We start from the raw sequence: 8,582 nt of genomic DNA, 5'->3' as shown, positions 1-8,582 counted from the left end.
TCCGTGCGTCTCCCCAGGGCTGTCTCAGATCCCCCTGGCTCCCACCCTTCCTGACACCACTCTATCGCGCTCCACATGAGTCACCAGGCCTCAGAGCTACCAGGTCCCCAAGCAGAAGACAACCTCTCCCTTTGGGTCAGATACAGCTGAGCCCTGCAGAGAGGTGGCTGCTGGCCCACGTCACCTGGCGCTGGGATGCGCAGGCTGGACCAGAGCCTGTGGGCCCGGACACCGCTCCTACCACCGCCCCTCCTGGTCAGGTTCTTCTTGAAGACAGTCCCCCATCCTCTCTCTCTGGCCCCACCGCCCCCTGCTCAGGGCCCAGTCCCCCACCTCCCCTTTGGCTGGTCCCCCCAGCAGCCGTTTCACCACTCTATTCACTGCTGTCACTCCACTCACCTCTGTGGAAATAGCTTCAGTGCCTCCCCTTGACCTGGAAGTGAACTCCTCCCCTTGACCTGGAAGTGAACTCCCCTTGACCTGGAAGTGAACTCCTCCCTTGACCTGGAAGTGAACTGCTGTTTAACAAAGTGCACTGGGCATCGCTCTGGTGCGAGCTGCAGTGGGTGAGCGGCCGCTTCCTCACAGGCTGGTCGCTCCATGGCCGGGTCCTTTCTCACCTGCCCTCCTGCCCCAGGGACGGCACCTCCACGGCCAGGAGGCCTGCCCTCCTGTTTCTGCACTTTCAGGGGCCTCCCCGGGTGCAGAGACCCCGCGGAGTGAGTGCTGCCTCCGGAGGCCCCCGCGCGCGCCCTGAACTGAGGCCCCTTCTCGGCGGGCTCCCTCCAGCCACTCTCCCTCCCGCTCCCTGTGCTGGGGGCACTCAAAGAGCCCCAGGAGCTGCCTCTGCTGCCCAAGGGGGTGACTTCCCGCCTCCATCCCCCCCGCCCGCCGCTCCCTGTCCCCTTCAGCACTTGCTGCCTCCCGGAAGGCGGGGTGCGGCCCTGACTCCGTGCCCCCCACCCCAGCCTCCAGTGAACACAGCCCCCGAGTCGCTGTGTCTCTGGAGAGGCACGGCTGCAGTTGAATGAGGTCAGGGTGGGTCCCTCAGCCCAGGGTGCTCTGAGAAGCTCCCCTGGGGGCCTGTCACCCCTAACCTGGAGCCCAGGAACCTAGGACACAGGGAACGCCTGCTTGGTTCCCAGCAGGATGTCTGTGGTTTAAACTCCGCTCTCCTTTCTTCTGACCCTGAGAAACCTGACCAGCTGGATGGCACAGATTCCTGGCATATTTGGGGGGTAGGGCGGTGTACCTTTCCGAGAGAGCGTGGGGTTTCATGACCTGTGCTTGCACCCGAAGCATCAGGGCTGAAAATAGCGGCGATGCTATTTGTTCACAGATCTGGGTCAGGAATTTAAACAAGACCACGGGGTGCCTGGTCTCTGTCTTTCGGAACATCCGAGGTGCTGTCCCTGCCCCTGGGTCAGGTGACTCAGGAGTCAGAGACAGGGTGGTGGCCGAAGGCCTGGCGCGGGGCAAACGTCTGGCTGAGTGCTCAGCTCTCCACGGGGTCCAGGGCATCCCTCGCCCCGTGGCCTCTCCATCAGGATTCAGGGCACATGTTAGGTGGTAGCTCTGGTCTCCCAAGAGGGCAGAAGCAGGATCCACCGAGCTTCCTTAAGGTGTTGGCTGATAGGTGGTACACAGTCCCTCCTGTCCCTTCTTGTGGCTTGAAACAGCCGGAGTCAGAGGTGCCTTGCACCTGGCGAGGGCTTGGGTACAGAAGGCACGGTCCTCTGCACACCTGTGCTGGCCACCGTCAGGCACTCTGCCGGCCTTGCCTTTCTAGGTGGTCAATTCTTCAGTGGACGGAGGGCTGGTCCCCCCTCAGCACCCTTCCTGTGGGCTCCTGGCTCCCAGACCAGCTTCACCTCCAGCCGCCTTATCCAGAAAGGATGAAGGGAACCGCAGGTGCCCTGGGCCCTCCAAGCAGGCCTTGTTACCTGCCAACTCCTCCCTCACTGAGAACTTTCCTTTGGGTCAATTGGTGGGGAGTGTAGAGACATGGGCCACACTCTCATTTTACAGATGAGAAAACTGAGTCTAATCTGGGTTTTTAGCTCACACACTTGCTAAGTCAAAAATCTGATAAGAAATGAGCGACTTAGGTTTGAGAGCCCAGTACTCTCATTTTTTTTTTTAATTGAAAAATCAGGAAATAGGGCAAGAACAAAGATGCAGACGTGGAGAATGGACTTGTGGACACAGCGGGCCGGGGAAGGCGGGATGAATCAGCAGTGACGCACCAACACACACACACACACACCACCGTGAGTGGAACGGCGGCGAGCGCAAGCCGCTGCATAGCCCAGGGAGCTCAGCTCCGGGCTCTGTGAAGACCTGGAGGGCTGGACTGGGGGGCGCCACAGGCCCAAGAGGGAGGGGGAGAGGTATGCTTGTCACCGCGTCACGTTGTTGGACAGCGGAAACTAACAGACCACTGGAAAGCAGTTATACTCCAATAAAAAATTAATTAATTAAATCTGCCAAAAAGAGAAATCGGGAAACAAATTGCCTTTTCAAAAATCCATTCCCTGGTCAGTTTCTCTGGCTGCATCTAACCTGTCAAGCGAGTGATAGCCCTGAAGTCTTTCACGGCCACCTTCGCCCAGAGGTAGCTGGACCAGACCTGATTCTCTCTCACACCGTTCGCTGGAGCCCAGGCGTGAGTTCACCCGAGGCACCAACTGTGTGTGAGCAGCACTCGCTCTCGGTGGGACGAGACTGTCTGCTCGAGGGATGAGCTGGTCCCCGCCTCCTCTCGAGTGACCATTCCGGAGCACTTCCTGTTTGGTAAGGGCGCACGGACGGTGGGGTGACTCTGGGTTCTTCCCTCGGCCTGTTCACCACTTGTGCATTTCTTGATCTCACCCCCTTTTTCCAGACTCACTTCCCCTTCTTTGCCTCTTCAGGTCATCTCTCTTCTGCCCAGCGGAAGCCACCGAGGACACGTCACTCTTTCCCTTGACTTTGCATGCGTTCAGGTCGCTCCTTCCACCTCGTGACACTGAGGGGCAGCCAGAGGTCGCCGGGCAAGGAGTCCTGCTTCGGGCCGCCCCACCCCTCTGATGGAGGGAGGCTTGGGGACCTCGGCAGGGCTCTGTGCTCTGCTCTGGCTTTGGTGGTTAGACACACCATGGGGCTTCCCAGGTCACTCGCTCAGCTTCCAGTGCAGGAGGTGCGGGTTGGACCCCTGCATGGGGAAGATCCTCTGGAGCAGGAATGACCCGCTGTAGTGTTCCTGCCTGGAGAATCCCCTGGACAGAGGACCCTGGTGGGATACAGTCCAGGGGTCACGCAGAGTCAGACACTGTAGTGACACCGTGGAGTCGACACCGCAAGCCCCCTGAAGGCGGACACTGGGAGCCCAGCCTCTCCTCTCCGGGAGCCACCCAGCACCGCGCCGCGCCGAGGGAGACGCTTTCCGTGCGAGTGGACGTGTCCTCTTGTGCATAAAGAGTGACCTGCTTACCGTCCCAGAGCTGCGTCTGTGTCACAGGAGCGTGCCCAAGGGCACCACCCACTCCAAGAATCTGGAGATAGGGAAATAAAACGTGTGTGTTTTATTTTTAATGTTTTAAGTTTTTATCTCATGCTGGGGGGTATCGCTGATGTACAATGTTGTGTTAGTTTCAGGCGGACAGCCACGTGGTTCCGTTTTACATATGCATATATCCTCTCTTCTTCAGGTGCTTTTCCACACAGGTTATCACGGACTCTTGGGCAGAGTTCTCTGTGCTTTAGCAGCTGCTTGTTGATTATCTGTCTCATCACACTGGTGTGTCTGTGTCGACCCCGCACTCCCGATTTGCCCCTCTTCCCCACATGTCCTCTGTGCAGCCACAAGTTTGTCTTCAAAGTGTGTGAGTCTGTTTCTGTTTTGTAAATCAATCTTTTTAGATCCCACATATGAGTGATATTAGATGGTACTTGTTTTTCTCTGTCTGACTTACTTCAGTGTGACAATCTCTATCTAGGCCCATCCACGTTGCTGCAAGTGGCATTATTTCATTCTTTCTATGACTTGAGTAAAATTCCATTGTATATATAGACCACATCTTCTTTATCCATTCATCTGTCGATCGGCATTTAGGTTGGTTCCATATTTTAGCTATTGTAAGTAGTTTTGCTATGAACATAGGGGTGCATGTGTCTTTTTGAATTACGGTTTTCTTCAAATACATGCCCAGGAGTGGGATTGCCTACAGTCATATCGGCCTGAATATGCCCAATCTCCTTGATCTTGGAAGCTACGCAGGGTCAGGCCTGTCTAGGTCTTGGATGGGGCGAAATAAGATTTCTCATGGATATGGAATTGCCAGATACAGCAAAGAAAAGAGGATGCCCAGTTTATTAGAATTTCAGATCAACAACAAATACTCTTTTGGTCTAACTATATTCCATACAATATTTGGGACATACACATGAGAAATTATTCTCTGTTGATCTGAAATTTAAATGTAGCTAAGAACCTTGTCTTGTATCTGGCACCCTTGCCTGGAGAGTTAAAGTTTAACACTAACGCATGCGGATTAGAGCAAAGTCAAGGTCACTTTGGGCATCAGCGTGGGTCCTTCAGCAAGACCTGGTTGTAACTGGAGACTGTAAAAAAAGCATATTGACATAAACACTTCAAACCTTCTCTTGAAACACGTCTTAGTAACATGCCCGGCAGAAAGGGGATTGGTTGGTGATGGAAAGTGCAGAGAAAGTGACAAGCTTCAGTCACTCCAAGTTTGTCCAAGAAAATCAACTTGGAGGTCAGGAGCAGCTCTGGTCCCTCGCCTCTCCGGGGGGCAGGGGTCATTGGAGGTGACCTGGCAGATTCCCCGGGCTTTCTGATTCGTGCCTCCGGGGAGTGAACGTGCTGAGCTGGGCGCGACCCCTGCGAGGGCGGCACTGAGTGGCCCTAGGGTTCTTCCTCCCCATCCTCTCTGTGAACTCGACTCTGATCTGTCCCCCACGTGCTGGGTCAGCCCAGTGGAGCGGCCAGCGGCAGCACCCGCGTTCTCGAGGTCCGGCCAGCAGCGCTGAAGGAGTGCTTTTGCTGTGTTGTGTAACCCGCACACAGTCTCCATCCAGCCTCAGTGAAGTTGCTCAGCTGAGTCCGAATCTTTGCGATCCCATGGACTGTAGCCTTCCAGGCTCCTCCATCCATGGAATTTTCCAGGCAAGAGTACTAGAGTGGCTTGCCATTCCCTTCTCCAGGGGATCTTCCGACCCAGGGATCGAACCCAGGTCTCCGGCATTGCAGGCAGACACTTGACTCTCTGAGCCACCAGGGAAGCCCCAGCCTCAGAGACAAGGAAACAGAGAGCTTCCAGTAATCCCCTGGAAGGGGCGTGGCTGGGACTCAAGCCTGTGGGTTCTTCCTATGGAAAATGACTATTCATGTTTCCGCCAACATCTTTTCAAAACAATTTAAAAACTTTAATACGATTTTTAAAGCCCTTTCCATTTACAATATCGCAAAATAATTGGCTGGATTCCTTTCTTGTACAACACGTCCTGAGCCTGTCTGACACCCAGTCGACTGCACCCCACACTCTCCCACCCTCATCTTGCTCCTTCCGGCCCCACGGGCCACCACTGGTTTGGTCTCTGGCCCCGTGACTCTGCTGCTTTTTTGCCAAACGGCTTTTTAAAACACATGTACAAAAAATAAAACACGTGTACACCCATGTTTTTATATGAATTTGTTGTTTAGTTGCTCACTCTTGTCTGACTCTTTGCAATCGCATGGACTGTAGCCCACCAGGCCCCTCTGTCCGTGGGATTTTCCAGGCAAGAACACTGGAGTGGGTTTCCATGTCCTTCTCCAGGGGAACTTTCCAATTCAGGGATCGAACTAGCATCTTGTGCATTGGCAAGCAGATTCTTTACCTCTGAGCCACCTGGGAAACCCTTTTATATAAATAGGCTCAAGTTATACACCCCCCCACACACACACAAACATGCACACACACCATTTTGAAACTTCTTTTTTTTTTCGTTTTGAAACTTTAAAAGAAAATCCAGCCGGATCTTGGGGTTGTCCTCTGTCTGTTCTCCTAACGGCCCGGCCACAGAGTCCGGAATTGAAAAGCCTTCTATGTGATCCAACACCTTGACAATTCAGAAAACAAGCTCAGAAGACTTCAGAGAGGAAATCCAAATATTTAGGAGGCAAAAATATTTGCCCTTGAAAGGAAGGAACACTATCACGCCCTCTCCCACCCAGGCCCGACCATCAAAGGCTGATTCCTTCTGTGGCCCCTTTACGGAGTCCTCCCCATGAAGTCGACTTTTGTCCCGTGTGTGTTTTACAAGTAGACTGAAATGTGAATTGCCGTTTGCGACGACTGACTCAGGTGACCAGGCCGGATCCTGAATCAACTGAGGTGTGTATTTAAGAGGAGAGCCTCTGGGCAGGAGCAAATGCCGGGGGAGTTCAGCGGAGTCAGAGGAGGGAGATGCCGGCGGGCGATGTTCACCACCTGCAGCTTCCAAAGCCCATTACTGTCGGGACTCGGGACTGTTCACTCACCCCCCCGGATGGAAAGGATTTCAGGTCACTGCTGTCTTCTCGTGAGGATGCACATATCCTCAAAGCAGTCTCACGAGGGACCTTGGCCTTGAGCCTTAAACACCCAGTGACTCATGTCAACAGGCTGTGTGTCAGACAGTTTCCACAATTAGAACCTGTGACCCACGAGTCCGCCCACAAGGCCGCATCACAAGGGCTTGTCATGAGCGTGGGTTTTTTAGCAAAAACTGACCTGCTGAAATGTCAGGGCTTTGGGCTTTGGGGTTTTGTGGGACTGTTCTTGCTGGAGTCAACTTCTTTGGATTCTATACAGTTCATTGAAAGGGGCTTTTCCCAAGTCTTTTAAAATATATCTATGTACATATATATGGCTTCCCAGGTGGTGCAGCGGTAAAGAATCCCCTGCCAATGCAGGAGACACAAGGGACAAAGGTTCAGTCCCTGGGTGCAGAAGATCCCCTGGAGGAGGAAATGGCTATTTGCTCCAGTGTTCTTGCCTGGAAAACTTCATGGACAGAGGAGCCTGGCAGGCTACAGTCTATGGGGTCGCAAAGAGTCTCAGACACGACTGCGCACAGGACAGCAGCATCATTTTATTTATTTCCTTATCTGTGGCTGCGCTGGGCCTCAGCTGCTGTGTGAGCTTTCTTTGGTTGTGGCAAGTGGGGGTTCCTCTCCAGTTCGGGCGTGCAGGCTTCTTACTGCGGCGGCTTCTCCTGTTACTGAGCGCAGGCTCTGGGGCAGGGGCTTGTGGGGTCTTCCCAGACCAGGGATCAAACCTGAGTCTCCTGCACTGGCCAGCGGATTCTCTACCACTGAGCCACCCAGGAAGTCCCTTTCTGAGTCCGCCTTCACCTCCTCAGCAGCCCTACGGGGCAGAGGTTCTTACGGTCCCATTTTGTGGATGACAACACTGAGGTTCAGGGAGGCTGAGCATCTCCCCTGAGACGGGCCGTGGGGTGGGGGGCTGTTTCACCCTGAAGCCAAGTGCCCTGACGCAGACTCTAGGTTCTCCTTCCCGAGGTCTGGGCCTCCAGGCTACTGTGAACGAGGTCGGTTGCATCCTCACGGTCGGTACAGACTTCCCACCGGACACAGCCGAGGCCGCGGTCCTGACCTCATTCCCCAGGGCCCCAGTGCCTGCAGGGCTGACCGGAGCAGCTGCAGCCTGGAGAGAAGGTGACCCAGAAAAGCCAGGAGGGAATTTCAGAAGCAGAGACAGCTCCGTGGTGTCAGATGCCGGGGCGATAGGCCGACAAACGTGCCTGCTCTGATGTGATTTGTGCTTTGGGGACGTCTTGTCCCCGCAACCCAGACTGTCCTGCACTGGCCAGGCCTGCTCCTCCAGGACTCAGCCCAAAGCATTGCCCCCCACCATGGAAATATCGCTTATGACTAAAATATAATAGTCTCATGATGTTTTTAAAAAACCACACATGATAACAAGTTTTCAGACTTGTTTTTATGCACATGTGTAAAGTGAATAAGTAAATTTCATACTTAACATTTGTAATGTACTTATTTTTGTACTCACAGATTATATATATATAAGACATGCCAATTTTTATACAGAAATGTCAAACATCAAAGTGGTATTGTATTACCTATAGGTTTTGTATCTCTCATTTTCACTTACTTTATAATGGATATATCTGATATCAAAAGTATGGATTTACATAAAATATTTCTGAAAATGAATAGCTTAAAAATATAAAACTAGTAAATGCTCCTTGCAAAAAAAAAATGTAAACGGTACAAAAATATATTAAAGCAGATAGCGCAGACAGCCTTCCCTCTGGAGAGTCATTATCAACATTTTGGCAAATATTTTTACACATGTAAAAACCCATGTTTTTATATGAAAAAACTCAAGTTATATATGCTGTTTTGAAAACTTGAAAAAAATTCAGCCAGATCTTGGCAACATCTTTCTATGTAAATAGTGTGAGATCAGTCTTTTTAAAGACTGCATATTTTCCTGTGAGATTATAACTTGATTTACTTGGCTGAAACACTAATGATGAATGCTTATTTTTCAGGTTTTTCAAATGGTAAA

General features: G+C 52.5%; 1 long non-coding RNA gene across 2 annotated transcripts; it reads left to right on the top strand.

The window, feature by feature from the left end:
- The first annotated feature begins 510 nt into the window (after positions 1-510).
- Positions 511-3,573, top strand: LOC139039215 (uncharacterized). Of its 2 annotated transcripts, XR_011492535.1 has the most exons (3): positions 511-719; positions 2,156-2,793; positions 2,913-3,573. It is a non-coding gene; the product is annotated as an uncharacterized lncRNA (long non-coding RNA). The 2 variants fall into 2 exon arrangements; XR_011492534.1 differs by lacking the exon at positions 511-719 and having other exon boundaries at positions 737-2,793.
- The last annotated feature ends 5,009 nt before the right edge of the window (positions 3,574-8,582 follow it).

Source organism: Odocoileus virginianus, chromosome 17 (genome assembly GCF_023699985.2).
Source record: "Odocoileus virginianus isolate 20LAN1187 ecotype Illinois chromosome 17, Ovbor_1.2, whole genome shotgun sequence".
Lineage (NCBI taxonomy): Eukaryota > Metazoa > Chordata > Mammalia > Artiodactyla > Cervidae > Odocoileus > Odocoileus virginianus.
This window is presented reverse-complemented; position numbering and strand designations above follow the sequence as displayed.